The following is a 16,763-nucleotide window of genomic DNA, read 5'->3' on the forward strand; positions in this document are numbered from 1 at the left end:
GAGTGGGATGCGGGAGTCTGTAGAGGCCTGGTGCCGAGAGTGCGGTCCTTACACGCTGAGGAGGAAGGACGAGGCCAGCCAGAAGGCGCCCCTACACCCGATCATTACACATCAGCCGCTGGAGCTGGTCGCCCTGGACCATGTCAAGCTAACCCCCAGCCGAAGTGCGTACGCCTACGCGTTGACCATAGTAGACCACTATTCGAGGTTCATGGTGGTTGTCCCAGTCAAGGACCTAACTGGTCGTACTGCCGCTAGAGCGTTCCAGGCTTATTTCTGCCGACCACATGGATACCCAGAAAAAGTGCTTACTGACCAAGGCCCGGCTTTTGAAGCAGAGGTGTTCCATGAGTTCTGCCAGTTGTACGGCTGTAAGAAGATCTGGACCACCCCTTACCATGCCCAGACCAACGGCATGTGTGAGAAAATGAACCACTTGGTCCTAGGACGCCTCAAGACGTTACCGCTGGAAGAGCGGAACCTGTGGCCAGAGAAGCTACCCGACTTGGTCGATATGTATAACAACATCCCGTCCAGCTCAACGAAGTGCACCCCAGCATATCTGATGAGGGCTCGCCCTGGCCGGCTGCCGGTGGACCTGGAAATGGGATTGGAGGCCCCAGAAGCACTCCCTTCGACAGCTGAATGGGAAACTCGGCGGAGGGTACAATACCGGCAGATTCAAGAATATGTTGAGAAGAACTTGAGTCGGAGTCGGGAACTGCAGGAGCAGCGCTTCAATCAAAAGGCGTCTGCTGGCCCTTTTCAGCTCGGAGATGTCGTACTGAAGAGGAAGAGGAGAACCCACAAGCTGGATGATCAATGGGAACAAACCCCGTACGTCATACAGCCCACAGGATGGGAAGATGGGAAGGCCTACCAAATCAGTCGTGACCAAGGGGGCACTTTGGCCACGGTTTCCCGGGACCATCTGAAAAGGTGCCCACCAGCCTTAAGAGTGGCGGCTGAAGTACCGGTTCCCCTACCAGCAGAGAAGGCAAAAGAGGTGATCCACACTGCGATGGGAGACTTCCCAGCAGACTGGCCTACACAGAACGGCGCGGTGATTCTTCCAGTGATACTGTTCCCACAACCCGTGGATGAAGAAGTAACAGAGGCGGTCAAGTGCCCAGGGATGAATCTGTACCCAGCTCCCTATGCCTCCGCCTGCCCCACACGATAGCAGGGAGGAGGAACTGATTGTTCCCTCTGCCCCTCTGCCTAGCCCTACTTATACCGGACCCCGGAGGTCCACCCGTCCTAACCTAGGTAGACCCCCGCTTAGGTACAGGGAAACCGTCCTTTAAAAGGGGGGAGGAAGTCTGTGTGTGTTTTGAAAGTTTTAAAGTTTGCAAAAGATGATAAGTGATTAAACCGAGGATTTACCTGATTACCGTGATTTGGAACCGGCCGTTGCCGACATTGTTGTCCCCGTGGGGACCATCCACAAAAGTTGCATAGGGAACTCTCTATGAACAAGCCCGTGAACTTGCAGGGCAACCACAAACGTTAAGTGGCTTGTAAATAAAATATGTTTGTTGCAGCACCGTTACCGCCTCCGGAGAGGCAGGTTGGAGGGAGGGCCCGCAGTAGAGCAGGCTGGGGCCCAGCCACCACAGGGACCGGTGGCTACCCTCTGGAGGGGAAGGACAGATCCCGCTCGGGTAACTGGTTCAGGACTGGGGTCAAGGGGTGCTGCCTGTTTCTTAGAGGCAGCATCAGGGCCAAGTTATTTGGGTGGGAGAGAGCGGCAGCAGCAACCGTGTTAATGTTACGTAACGTTTAAGAAAAGTGCCTCCCGCTGTGGGATGATGTTATTCTATTTGTATATGTTACCGTTTTTTATCTTTTACAGAAAAATAAAACCGGTGTTGGACGGGCAGTCCGCGGACGGTCTGCATTTTGCTAAGGGGGAATGTGACGCCCTGGGCAAGCCAGGGGTCACAGGTCATAACACCATCACACCCTACACCCCGGATAGGTACACCAAAGCTACACAAAAATCCTTGTTGCCTTCCTCCAGGGGCTGATGTCCACACCAGGTGGTGGGCCAGGCGGTTGGCTCCGCCCACCGAGGAGTTCACAGCCCTGGAGGCGGGAAAACCGGGCAGATAGAGAGTGGAAGTGAAGGAGTAAACAGTGAAGTGGTAGAGGAGCAAGAGAGGAAGGAGAAGGAGGACAGTGAGAGTTGTGACAGAGAAAGTGACAGTTGAGAAAGCCTGAAGTTGGTCCAGGTGTGTGCCCCGGACTGAGAACAGCAAGGTCAGCAGACGGCGGTGACCGTCTGCAGGAGAGGCTACTTGGAGGTTGCCGAAAGGACCGTGGACGGGTGGTGGCCCGGCGGTACCGGAGCGGTATACGAAGAGAAGCCAGCACCATTGGCAGGGGCCTTTCGGATCCCGGCAAGGCTAGGAGTCGCCGTGAATTTGCCAAATCCGTCAGTGAAGGGGACCTCTGGGTCTCCCAACAACCAACTCCCGATTGAAGGCAACAGTCCGACCGTTAGAGAGAGACACCGCCACCGCCAAGGCACCAGTTTTTCAGGGCCAGCGCCTGCGGGCAAAGAGGGGCTCCTCCGGCACATATCCAAGCCGGGGAGCGGGTTACCGGTGGGAACCCATCGCTACCAACATAGACATAGGTGCAGGAAAAGAGACCGTCACCGTCAACTACCGGGGAAAAGCAACAGCAGCCGTCCGTGGGAACCGTCTTTCCAGCCGTGTGTTTTACCGAGAACTGTGTCACCGTCTCAGGCTGAGTGAGTACCACAGTGCCGTGAGGCACAGCGCTGCCCCTGCACCCCACCAAGCCCTGCACCGACCCCGCCATCCCTCATCCTCCAACTCATCACTGGGCCCCGGGACAACCACCCCCTACCCACGGAGGGGAGAACTAACAACTTTGCTGCTCCTTGTCACCGCTCCCGGGATTCCCATACAGAGAAGCGGTGGTGCCCAAACAATCACCACAACCGTGGGACAATAAACTATCCCCAAAAACCAAACCCCTTTCACTCACGGGCGAGGAGCGCCGCTCGAGTCCCCGGGATCCGGCCCATCGCTCGAGCCACCGAGCAGCAGCAGGCCGCAGCAGCAGCGGCAGCCGGACCCGAGCAGTGGGCTAGCGCAGCGTCCCCTCCTCCGCCCGCGACAACTTGGCGTCACGAACAGGATCTTACCGCTCTGCCGTTGGGTAGAGGTGCGCCTTGTGACCGCCGGAGGTGTCCGGCCGGAAAATTCCAGAAGCCGCCATCTTTGGCGCGAAGAGTTCCCGCTCGAGTGTCTTCTTGAGTAGCAGAGGCGCGAAGGCCAAAACCCTGCCCCAATAGAGGCGGGGCCGGAAAGAAGCTAAGGGGGACGGAAACAAGATGTCTGCGCCCGACGGAGCCGCTGGAGGAGCGGTGGTCGCAGCCGCAGTGGCACCCGTGGATGGGAATGGGCCTGACCAGGTCCCGGCCATGCTGGCGGGAGGTGCCGCGGCCCCGGCTCTCGCTCAGGTGATGCCGTTCTCCTTGCCCTATGCCGGAGCTACCTGGCTACCGCAGTATGACGGGAAACCTGATGCTTTACAGGTCTTCCGGAAAAAGCTTAATCCGCTTTTGGAATTGTACCCCCTGACTGATAAGCAGCGTGCAGTGGTAGTGCTGGGCCAGCTAACCGGCGCAGCTTAGCAGGAAGCGGAGACCTGGGCCGAGGGGGACCGGCTCTCTGTAGCCACCATCTTTGAGAAGCTACAGACTGCCTTTGAGACCCGTACCGAAGCTGAGCTGAGGATGCAGTTTTACCAGTGCCGGCAACGGTCTGTGGATAGCATTCGGGACTACGCTTTACGTCTGCAAACCGCCCTTCGCACCCTAAAGCGGGTAGACACTATCAATGAGGCGGACAGCAACAAGATGTTAGTAGAGCAATTTGTGCAGGGGATGAGGTGCTCTGAGGATCGCAAACAGCTCCGGCTGTGGGCCCTGGAACACCCTGATGTGGACTTTGCTGTGTTAAAGGAACGGGCCATTAAAGCACTGCAACCCCCAGCTTCAGAAATCTCGGAGCCAGCCCCGTGGCCAATTGAGACGGCCCCCGTCGTGGTGGCCCCTGCCCCACCAGTCTCTCCAATGCCTACAGCTCCCAGCAGCACAATGGAAGAACTGGCAGCCCAGGTCCGCCAGGTCCGCCGTATGGACGGAGACCTCGCCAAGATTCTCGCTGCACTCCAACCTTTGACCAGATCCCCGCCTCCAACCAGGATACAGTTCGCCGACAGCCCTGAGGATGTTCCCTGGATGCAGCGTAGAAGTGCTAACAACTCACGGAACAGGCCTCCAACCTGCTACAAGTGCAACAAGCCTGGCCATTACTTCCGACAGTGCCCGTTAAACGAGCAACCCCTGGGGCCACGGGCCATTCCTCACGAGTAGAACCCCATGGCCCCCCAGACTGGCGGGACCGGTATATCGGGGCCCGGCCCATCATCCCCGTGGCTGTGGACGGCATCCCGGTGATGGTTCTCTTGGACACTGGATCACAGGTAACCACCATACCATACACATTGTACCAGCGGTATTGGGGGACAGACGAGCTGGCACCCCCAGATACTAGTATAACACTGATTGCTGCTGATGGACTCCCATTGACCCAAGTGGGGTATAAACAAGTGGCTATGACCGTGGGGCGAGCTGAACTGCAACACCAGGGTATGATCGTGATCATGAATGAACCCAGTGACCATAACCCGAAGATAGTGCTAGGAACCAATGTGATGGAGCACTGTATGGGTGATGTGTTGGCCCTCCTGCAGCAGCTGGCCGCCACGGCGGCGGGGAGCCGACAGAGAGCTGTGCAGCGTGAGATCCAAGCCTTGATGTACCGCCAGCATGTAAACTCAACAGGAGGAGAGATTGGTGGAGTGAGAGTGATGGATGTTGCTCCGTTGATTGTACCCCCTAGGAGTGAGATGATGATTTGGTGTAGAGCGGCAGTAGGGCCTCGAGGGCGTGACTACCCTGCCATGATAGAGCCCATGCCCTCCGAACACTGGCCCACCGTAATGGCCGCCCGAGGGGTGGTAGATGTAAAGAAGGGGAGAGTGCCCGTGAGGGTGCTGAACTGTGGGGAGGAAGAAGTCAGGCTTCCCCGGTATGCCACCCTTGCCAAGCTGCTCACCCTGGATCCCCACACTATCCATGAGGCAGCTCCCCCACCTATTACCAGCACTCACCCGCCCCAAGGGGAGTTAAATGAGTGGCACCAACAGCTACACGTGGGCACTGACGATACCCCTACACATCACAAAGAAGGGGTGTACAGGGTAGTGCGGGAGTATGAGCAAGTTTTCAGCAAACATTCATTAGACTTTGGGCAGATTAAAGGGGTCCAACACCACATCCCCACCGGTGAGCACCCCCCTATCAAAGAGAGGTATAGGCCTATTCCCCCTGCGCATTACCAATGCGCCAAAGATATGTTGAGGAACATGAAAGAGGCAGGGGTTATTCGGGACAGCTGTAGTCCCTGGGCCTCCCCGTTGGTGCTGGTCAAGAAGAAGGATGGCACTATGCGGATGTGTGTGGACTACCGGAAGATTAACCAGATAACGCATAAAGATGCTTATCCATTGCCCCGTATCGAAGAGTCTTTGGCTGCACTGAGAACTGCAAATTACTTCTCTACCCTTGACCTCACCAGTGGATACTGGCAAGTGGCAGTGGCACCGGAGGACCGGGAGAAAACCGCCTTCACCACCCCAATGGGGCTCTGTGAATTCAATAGTATGCCGTTCGGGCTGTGCAACGCCCCTGGAACCTTCCAACGGCTGATGGAGTGCTATCTGGGACATCTAAACTTCGAGACCGTCCTGTTATACTTGGATGATGTGATTGTGTACTCCCAGACGTATGAAGCCCATCTGGAGCACCTGGCCGAGGTGTTCGCGTCCCTTGCCAAATACGGGATGAAGTTGAAGCCCTCTAAGTGTCACCTGCTGAAACCCAGAGTGCAGTACCTGGGGCATGTAGTGAGTGCAGAAGGTGTCACCCCCGACCCTGAGAAGATCACTGCCATCCAAGGCTGGCCAAGACCAACCACAGTGAGGGAAGTAAGGCAGTTTCTGGGTCTGGTGGGGTACTACCGGCGCTTTATCAAGGGGTACACGAAGATAGCTGCTCCCATGCAAGATCTCCTCGTGGGGCAGACCAAAGGTGGTAGACCCATAGGAGCCCCACTGGTGTGGAAAGAAAGGCATGAGGAATCCTTCCGACAGCTGAAAGCGGCCTTGACCGGAGAAGAAGTCCTAGCATACCCTGACTACGGCTGCCCATTCATCCTCTACACAGACGCCAGCAATGTGGGATTGGGGGCAGTCCTGTCCCAGGTCCAGGATGGGAAGGAGAAAGTGATTGCTTATGCTAGCCGAAAGCTCCGGCCAACTGAAAGGAACCCTGAGAACTACAGCTCCTTCAAGCTCGAGCTCCTGGCACTGGTATGGGCTATCACCGAGCGGTTCCGCCACTACTTGGCCGCAGTAAAATTCACTGCTTTCACGGATAACAATCCGTTGACTCACCTGGACACGGCCAAGTTGGGCGCGTTGGAGCAGCGGTGGGTGGCCAGGCTAGCCAACTATGACTTCACAATCAAATACAGGGCTGGTCGTGTCAACATTAATGCTGATGCACTCTCTCGGATGCCCCACTTGTCAGAAGAAGGGTGCGAGGATGACGACCTCGAAGAGATCGAGTTGCCTGCATTTCACCAGCCACCAACTGAGAAGGTACATGTCCACCAACAACGGGTGAACCTGGATCCACTGCCCAGTCAGGAGTGTCAGGAAGCTCAAAACCAGGCACCCGCTGTCCGCCTAGTCAAGACCCTGGTGGAACAAGGCACTGTGGGAAAGGACCCTGCCGCCCCAGCTGAAGCCCAACGCTTGTGGAAGGAACGGAACCGGCTGTATCTACATCAAGGGAAGCTGTACCGTGAGCTGATCAACCCGAAGACTCATGAGAAAATCCGCCACTTGGTTATCCCCCAAGCTGATGTGCCCACTGTTTTGCAGGCATACCATGATGGTGCCGGACACTTCGGATGGAAGAAGCTGGAGATGCTGTTGAGAGAGCGGTTCTATTGGAGTGGGATGCGGGAGTCTGTAGAGGCCTGGTGCCGAGAGTGCGGTCCTTACACGCTGAGGAGGAAGGACGAGGCCAGCCAGAAGGCGCCCCTACACCCGATCATTACACATCAGCCGCTGGAGCTGGTCGCCCTGGACCATGTTAAGCTAACCCCCAGCCGACCATAGTAGACCACTATTCGAGGTTCATGGTGGTTGTCCCAGTCAAGGACCTAACTGGTCGTACTGCCGCTAGAGCGTTCCAGGCTTATTTCTGCCGACCACATGGATACCCAGAAAAAGTGCTTACTGACCAAGGCCCGGCTTTTGAAGCAGAGGTGTTCCATGAGTTCTGCCAGTTGTACGGCTGTAAGAAGATCCGGACCACCCCTTACCATGCCCAGACCAACGGCATGTGTGAGAAAATGAACCACTTGGTCCTGGGACTCCTCAAGACGTTACCGCTGGAAGAGCGGAACCTGTGGCCAGAGAAGCTACCCGACTTGGTCGATATGTACAACAACATGCCGTCCAGCTCAACGAAGTGCACCCCAGCATATCTGATGAGGGCTCGCCCCGGCCGGCTGCCGGTGGACCTGGAAATGGGATTGGAGGCCCCAGAAGCACTCCCTTCGACAGCTGAATGGGAAACTCGGCGGAGGGTACAATACCGGCAGATTCAAGAATATGTTGAGAAGAACTTGAGTCGGAGTCGGGAACTGCAGGAGCAGCGCTTCAATCAAAAGGCGTCTGCTGGCCCTTTTCAGCTCGGAGATGTCGTACTGAAGAGGAAGAGGAGAACCCACAAGCTGGATGATCAATGGGAACAAACCCCGTACCTCATACAGCCCACAGGATGGGAAGATGGGAAGGTCTACCAAATCAGTCGTGACCAAGGGGGCACTTTGGCCACGGTTTCCTGGGACCATCTGAAAAGGTGCCCACCAGCCTTAAGAGCGGCGGCTGAAGTACCGGTTCCCCTACCAGCAGAGAAGGCAAAAGAGGTGATCCACACTGCGATGGGAGACTTCCCAGCGGACTGGCCTACACAGAACGGCGCGGTGATTCTTCCAGTGATACTGTTCCCACAACCCGTGGATGAAGAAGTAACGGAGGCGGTCAACCGTGAGTCAGTGCCAGTGCCCAGGGATGAACCTGTACCCAGCTCCCCTATGCCTCCGCCTGCCCCACACGATAGCAGGGAGGAGGAACTGATTGTTCCCTCTGCCCCACTGCCTAGCCCTACTTACACCGGACCCCGGAGGTCCACCCGTCCTAACCTAGGTAGACCCCCGCTTAGGTAAGGGAAACCGTCCTTCAAAAGGGGGGAGGAAGTCTGTGTGTGTTTTGAAAGTTTTAAAGTTTGCAAAAGATGATAAGTGATTAAACCGAGGATTTACCTGATTACCGTGATTTGGAACCGGCCGTTGCCGACATTGTTGTCCCCGTGGGGACCATCCACAAAAGTTGCATAGGGAACTCTCTATGAACAAGCCCGTGAACTTGCAGGGCAACCACAAACGTTAAGTGGCTTGTAAATAAAATATGTTTGTTGCAGCACCGTTACCGCCTCCGGAGAGGCAGGTTGGAGGGAGGGCCCGCAGTAGAGCAGGCTGGGGCCCAGCCACCACAGGGACCGGTGGCTACCCTCTGGAGGGGAAGGACAGATCCCGCTCAGGTAACTGGTTCAGGACTGGGGTCAAGGGGTGCTGCCTGTTTCTTAGAGGCAGCATCAGGGCCAGGTTACTTGGGTGGGAGAGAGCGGCAGCAGCAACCGTGTTAATGTTACGTAACGTTTAAGAAAAGTGCCTCCCGCTGTGGGATGATGTTATTCTATTTGTATATGTTACCGTTAGCGGACGGTCTGCATTTTGCTAAGGGGGAATGTGACACCCTGGGCAAGCCAGGGGTCACAGGTCATAACACCATCACACCCTACACCCCGGATAGGTACACCAAAGCTACACAAAAATCCTTGTTGCCTTCCTCCAGGGGCTGATGTCCACACCAGGGGGTGGGCCAGGCGGTTGGCTCCGCCCACCGAGGAGTTCACAGCCCTGGAGGCGGGAAAACCAGGCAGACAGAGAGTGGAAGTGAAGGAGTAAACAGTGAAGTGGTAAAGGAGCAAGAGAGGAAGGAGAAGGAGGACAGTGAGAGTAATGACAGAGAAAGTGACAGTTGAGAAAGCCTGAAGTTGGTCCAGGTGTGTGCCCCGGACTGAGAACAGCAAGGTCAGGAGACGGCGGTGACCGTCTGCAGGAGAGGCTACTTGGAGGTTGCCGAAAGGACAGTGGACGGGTGGTGGCCCGGCGGTACCGGAGCGGTATACGAAGAGAAGCCAGCACCATTGGCAGGGGCCTTTCGGATCCCGGCAAGGCTAGGAGTCGCCGTGAATTTGCCAAATCCGTCAGTGAAGGGGACCTCTGGGTCTCCCAACAACCAAGTCCCGATTGAAGGCAACAGTCCGACCGTTAGAGAGAGACACCGCCACCGCCAAGGCACCAGTTTCTCAGGGCCAGCGCCTGCGTGCAAAGAGGGTCTCCTCCGGCATATCCAAGCCGGGGAGCGGGTTACCGGTGGGAACCCATCGCTACCAACATAGACTTAGGTGCAGGAAAAGAAACCGTCACCGTCAACTACCGGGGAAAAGCAACAGCAGCCGTCCGTGGGAACCGTCTTTCCAGCCGTGTGTTTTACCGAGAACTGTGTCACCGTCTCAGGCTGAGTGAGTACCACAGTGCCGTGAGGCACAGCACTGCCCCCCCGCGTCCCTGCACCCCACCAAGCCCTGCACCGGCCCCGCCATCCCTCATCCTCCAACTCATCACTGGGCCCCGGGACAACCACCCCCTACCCACGGAGGGGAGAACTAACAACTTTGCTGCTCCCTGTCACCGCTCCCGGGATTCCCATACAGAGCAGCGGTGGTGCCCATACAATCACCACAACCATGGGTGGCGTCACGGACAATAAACTATCCCCAAAAACCAAACCCCTTTCACTCACGGGCGAGGAGCGCCGCTCGAGTCCCCGGGATCCGGCCCATCGCTCGAGCCACCGAGCAGCAGCAGGCCGCAGCAGCAGCGGCAGCCGGACCCGAGCAGTGGGCTAGCGCAGCGTCCCTTCCTCCGCCCACGACACCTTATAACAGTACCCACAAGATATGCCGAACACCAGGAGCAACTAGGGCAAGACTTGACAAATACTGGGAACACACCACAAAATCTGCCGCACACTGGGAACACCCCCACAAGACCTGCAGTATAGCGGGAACACCCTGCAATACCTGCCGTATACCAGGAACACTATACAAGACCTGCTGTATACCGGGAACACCCTGCAAAACCTGCCATATACCAGGCACACCCCAGAAGACCTGCCATATACCGGGAACACCCAACTGCATCTGTCACATACCAGGAACACACAATACCACTTGCTGTATGCCAAAAACACCTGACAAGATCTGCCGTACACCAGGAACACCCCCACAGGACATGCTTTATACTTGGAACACCTCACAAGATCAGCCATAAACCAAGAATACCACAAAAGACCTGCTGCATATAAGAAACACCCCACAAGACCTGCCATTTCCCAAGAACACCCTACAAGACCTGCCATATTTTGGGAACACCCTACAAGACCTGCCATATATGGGAAACACCCCACAAGACCTGCCATATACTGGGAACACCCTACAAGACTTGTCATATACTGGAAACACCCCACAAGACCTGTCATATAGCAAGTACACCCTGCAAGACTTACCGTATACCGGGAACACCCCTCAAGACCTGCCATATACCGGGAACACCCTGCAAGACCTGCCGTATACCAGGAACACAATACAAGACCTGCCATTTACTGGAAACACCCCACAAGACCTGACGTACACTGGGAACACCCCACAAGACCTGCAGTATAGCGGGAACACCCTGCAAGACCTGCTGTGTACCAGGAACACCATACAAGACCTGCCGTATACCAAGCACACCCCACAAGACCTGACATATACCAAGAACATCCTAAAAGCCTTACTGTATACTGGAAACACCCCTCAAGACCTGCCATATACCGAGAACACCTCACAAGACCTGCTATTTACCAAGAACATGCTAAGAGTCTTACCGTCTACTGGGAACACCCCAAAAGACCTGCCATATACTAGAAACACACTAGAAAGCATGCCATAAGCCAAAAACTCCCTAAAACACTTACCGTATACTGGGCACATCCCACAAGACCTGCCATATACCAAGAACAACCCAAAAGACCTGCTGTATACTGGGAATATCCCACAAGACCTGCCATATACCAAGAACACCCCCACAAGACCTTTTATATACCGGGAACACCCCACAAGAACACCGCACAAGACCTTCCATAAACCGGAAACACCCCAGTGGACCTGCCATATACCGAGAACACCCCACAAGACCTACCGTATCCCAAGAACCCCCCACAAGACCTGTCATATACCGAGAACACCCTGCAAGACCTGGAACAAGGAACACCACACAAAACTTGCCGTATACCGGAAACATTCCACAAGACCTGCCGTACAACGGGAACATCCCACAAGATCTGCAGTATAGCGAGAAATCCTTGCAAGACCTGCCGTATACCAGGAACACCATACAAGACCTGCCGTATACCGGGAACACCGTGCAAGATCTGCCATTTATGACGCACACCCCACAAGACCTGCCAAATACCGGGAACACCATGCAAGACCTGCCATATACCAGGAACACCATACAATACCTGCCATATACTAGGAACACCCCACAAGAACTGTTGTTTTGAAGATGCTCTGACAGTCTAGATATCAACATTTATCTCAACATATCTCAAATAAGCAACAGTATATCACACCCATTTTCCATAAAGGGTGCTTTACACGCTGCGACATCGCTAGCGATCTCGTTAGATTGCAGATAAGATTTGTCGAGATCGCACATAGGTCATTTTTTATTAGCGCCGGTCACATGTGCGATCTCGGCAAATCGTATGTGCTATCTGGCGTTTAACATCGCTAATGAGATTGCTAGCGATGTCGCAGCGTGTAAAGCACCCCTTACACTTACCCATCAACTTTTAAAACTGACTGCTTACTTGCTCCTAATATATGCATTCCCTGGCAGCCATAATTTTTTCATATATCAGTGCCAGTGGTATTAATGTCATGGCGGGTTGGTATATCATATATATACTTTCTGTAACGTGACTGCTCAGTTACATATACGGATACCATGCACGGTCATGATTATTCATTGATGACTGGTCATCTGCCATTCAGTGCATTAACTAGAAAAGTGCTGAGTGAAGCAGGACTGAGCCAGTGCACCAGACTTACCCTGAATTCTGTTGTCAGTCGCAGGGGTAAGAATACTCAGTATTGCTTAGAAATTCAGACTGCTGTTAGTTCAGTTTAGTGTCTCTTAAGTTCATGTCGTCTTCAGCTGCTCCGGCGTTTTTGGATATGGTGGGAGGGGTAGAGATCTTTAAGTCTGTGTCCTTCCAGTCCTACAGACTAATAGAAAGTATTCACTGGTAATTCTCTTCTGTATCTTAAGAATAAAAACAAGTCAGATCACGTGATACGTCTTGGGATTGTCCGGTTGTTACAACTGTCGCTGGTGATGCACTGTAACTCAGAAAAAAGCAAATGACCGGAGGTTTTGGCTGACAACAGGCTTCATTGTAGAATGAGAATGTCCTCTGCTGGCAGAAGAAACATCTGGGGCTTTTCTCAGAAGAACTTGGTGGGAGTTGGGACAAAGTGTTATGTTGAGAAAGATTTTTATGCCAAAAGTCCAGAAATGAAATAGATAGCTATTCCTTAATAATTTGCAGTGTTTCTAGCATTAAACAACTCTTTTCACCATTTTTGCTTGCTGCTGGTCTCCTCCTCCTTCTGGCAGATGAAAGTATAGTCCCTTCTTACATTACCCACAAAAAGAATGTTCTCAGTTAAACGTCCATGCTTTTGCAGATGTTTTGCTCTTTCCCTCACAATCAGGACAGAAAGCTATTTACTTTGGCAGTTCTGCATAGAATAAGTCTCCTCCAGATTCTGGTAGCTCACAATATACACTGGAAATCAAAATTAGAGAACAATGTATGATAACTTGCTTTTTTCAGAAATAATGTAATCTACATTGATCAACATTTGAAGGTTCAAGGGGTACACCATGCCATTAGAACAGTGTTTTACAAAAGATGCAAAGTGTATCAACATAAAGCCTTAACTTTGTGCCAAAAACGTGATGATCATAATTACAGAACAGCAATGACTGTAGGACAGAGAAAGATTATAAGTAAATTTTCTGAAGGTAACAACAGTCAGCAATCTGTAGGAAGTATACAGGGCTTTGCTTTGAATGACTTCAGCACATCTGCAGCCACAGAATATCACTCATCTCTGTCATGATGTATTTTACCTTCTCACTGTATTTGCTGTAATACTATGTCAGGATGTGATGTCACTTTCCTTTGGTTGTACTTACTGAACACTTTGAAATGTCTTGGGATGTAAGTAACCATACCTTCCCCCCATCTCCTGTGTCTCTGGGCCCATAATGCAATTATCTCTTGTCCACACAGCCAGGGGAACTTCTCATTGTTTCGTAAGCAGTGGATAACGCCAACTACACAAACCTGTAGACATCTCGGAGCCAACCTTCTAGAATCTTCTAGTGGGCCCAACCATTGCATAGACCCCTACCCTTGAGGGGCGGGCCCACGAGCTCAAACAATTCACTCCTGTTTCTAAATGCAGTTGGGAGTTGAGTTTTTGAAGAGGAAGGGAGCGAGATCTGAATCTGCGGACAGACCTCGCCGTCCAGTGGATTGTGTGGGATTTCTGGGACTCTGAAAAGGACTATTACGTTGTGATCTGGCACTTTGGATTATCGGGAGGTGCCCCCGAATCTGTTTTATTTGGACTTGTCGTGTGCTGTTCCTGTATTCCTGTTAGTAAACCTGTTGGATCATCCTCGGCCTGTTGTCTCTCTTTGCTCTGATGTACACCCCGTCACAAACTGGTGGCAGCGGTGGGATCAGAGCAGAAGAAATGGAGGACAACAGCCAATCGACGTCTGAAACCAGAACCTCAGGATACAGGAACTGGACTGTGGCGAGTCTACAAACAAAGGCCCGTGAATTAGGTGTCGGCTACAAAGGACTCTCTAAGGAGCAACTAATTGAGGCATTGGAACACGCTTGCCTGCAAGATGGCACCGAGGAACAATTTCCACAGCAAGGGGAGCAAAGACGGGAGCCGGAGGTGAATACCCAAAAAAGTCAATGGGTTGTGTGGTACAAGGAAAAGATGACACTGCTTGGAGATGAGGCCACCATAGAAGATAAGAGGGAGGCCATGCGTGGAGCTGAAGAGAAGGAGCGCAGGATGGAGGAGATGGCATTGCTGGATAAGCAGCTCGCTGTGGAAGCCGCGAGAGGTTCCAGACAGACTGTAACCCCAGCACCCATCATGAGGGAACTTCCCAGAGTGTCCCGCAAAGACTTCAAGCAGTTTAATGAGGCTGCTGGTGACATTGAGGGCTTCTTCCAGGACTTTGAGCATCAGTGTCGATTAATGGAAGTCCCAGAAAGGGAGCGCGTCCGGCATCTGGTTGGGCTCTTAGAGGGTGGAGCTGCTGCAGCCTATAGAGCTATGGACCCTCGGTGGAACTGTGAGTACGCGGATATTAAACAGACTATTCTAGAACATTATGCTGTAACGCCAGACACTTACAGGACTCAGTTCCGTACTCTAGCATGTGATGAGGAAGTGTCCTTCAAGATGTATGCCCACAAACTCAAACATCTGTGGCATCGTTGGTTGGAGGCAGAGGAGGCCTTAACCTTGGAGACCGTCCTCCAGGTCCTCCTAAAAGAGCAGTTTTACTTCAAGTGCCCCGCTGAGATCCGGGAATGGGTGCGTGAAAGGAGACCAGCCACTGTGGAGGAAGCTGCAGCTCTAGCTGATGAGGCTCTCACCATCAAGCCTCAGTGGAAAAAACTACTACCCAGTGAGAAAAAAAACACCAACCCCCCAACGCTGGTGGCCCCTGGTCCTTCTGGCCCCAATGTTCACCATCACCCTAGACCGTCAACTCATGGGGACCTTCGTGTGACTGTGCCTCGCATTACTCATGCTCCACCTTTGGGAATACGACGCGGAGGAAGAATCCCAGAGCGCAGATGTTATGGATGTGGGCAGCCTGGGCACATGCAATTCCAATGTCCAGGTGTTCGTAGACAGAACAGCTACAGACCGCCTTTGCCTGTTCATTACCTACAGACACCTTCACCAGGAGAAGAGCTGGATTCTGTGCCTGATGACTTGCCAAGTGACTCAGATATCCTGGCTCCCCTACCCGGAGTCTATGGGGTGCGAGCTCCAGCCACCTGTTCTTCTGATCTTCAGGACAAACATCTACAGGAGGTCGTGCTGGATGGCCAAAAAGTTGTTGGCTTCCGTGACACTGGGGCTTTCCTCACCATAGCCGATCCCCGAGTAATTCAACCACAAGCAATTCAAAAGGGACCAGGAATTGCCATTGAACTGGCAGGAGGTACCCAGAGATATATTCCAAGAGCGAGTGTGACCCTGGATTATGGCTTTGGGGCAAAACAATGTGTGGTCGGTGTGATGAGCGGCCTCCCTGCAGACGTTCTTCTAGGAAATGATGTGGGGAATCTTCATTGCCACTTTGTCGGTGCGGTAACCAGAAGTCAAGCCAAGAGAGCAGCCCATGTGGACGTGTACAACCCATCCATGGAACTGAGGCCACCAGAACTGCCATTACAGCCGGTGAGTGATTCTTCTTGTGGGGATAATATGAATGTTACTTGGGATAAAGTTCAGTTTAGACAAGAAGTAGAGACTGACCCCACCCTTGCTAGTTTTAGAACTCGGGCTGAAATAGGGCAGCTAGGGGAAAACGGAGAAAGAATTATCAGAGAAAATGGACTTCTGTATCGGGTTGCCAATGCCGACTCCCTAGATAAGCCCTGGACTTATAGCAAACAGCTGATTGTTCCTCAGAAGTACAGAATTCCCCTATTACACCTGGCTCATGACATTCCTACGGCTGGCCATCAAGGCAAAACCCGCACCGAGAGACGATTGACTCAAACTTTTTATTGGCCGGGGATTTCCCAAGCAGTGGCGCATTTCTGCCGAACTTGTGACATATGTCAGCGTAGAGGGCGACCCGGAGATCACCCAAAGGCACCCCTGCAACCGCTCCCTATAATAGAAGAACCCTTTCAAAGAGTAGCTGTTGATATCATTGGACCTCTGGCTAAACCAAGTAAATCTGGAAAGCAGTACATTCTCACTGTTGTGGACTACGCCACCCGATATCCAGAAGCCGTGGCCTTGTCAAGTATCTCTGCAGCCAAGGTGGCCGAGGCCTTGGTTATTATTTTTACCAGAGTAGGATTCCCCAGTGAGATCTTGTCGGACCAAGGCTCCCAGTTTATGTCAGAGTTGGTCCAGTGTCTGTGGCGCACCTGTGGAGTACGAGCGATCCGAACGACCCCGTATCATCCCCAAACAAATGGACTTTGTGAACGATTCAACGGCACTCTGAAGAATATGCTGAGGGCCTTCACGGACCGAGATTCAGACTGGGAGAAGTACCTAC

The 16,763-nt window shown here is 53.2% G+C and overlaps 1 protein-coding gene across 1 annotated transcript in view; it reads right to left on the bottom strand.

The window, feature by feature from the left end:
• The window catches only part of LOC142311866 (cholesterol transporter ABCA5-like), a 214,307-nt gene extending 201,475 nt beyond the window's left edge, over positions 1–12,832 (bottom strand). The window contains exon 1 of the mRNA XM_075350671.1: positions 12,461–12,832. The gene's annotated coding sequence lies outside the window, so the exon portion shown is untranslated. The remainder of the gene's footprint in view (positions 1–12,460) is intronic.
• Positions 12,833–16,763: the final 3,931 nt, after the last annotated feature.

This window comes from Anomaloglossus baeobatrachus, chromosome 5 (genome assembly GCF_048569485.1).
Source record: "Anomaloglossus baeobatrachus isolate aAnoBae1 chromosome 5, aAnoBae1.hap1, whole genome shotgun sequence".
Taxonomy (NCBI): Eukaryota; Metazoa; Chordata; class Amphibia; order Anura; family Aromobatidae; genus Anomaloglossus; species Anomaloglossus baeobatrachus.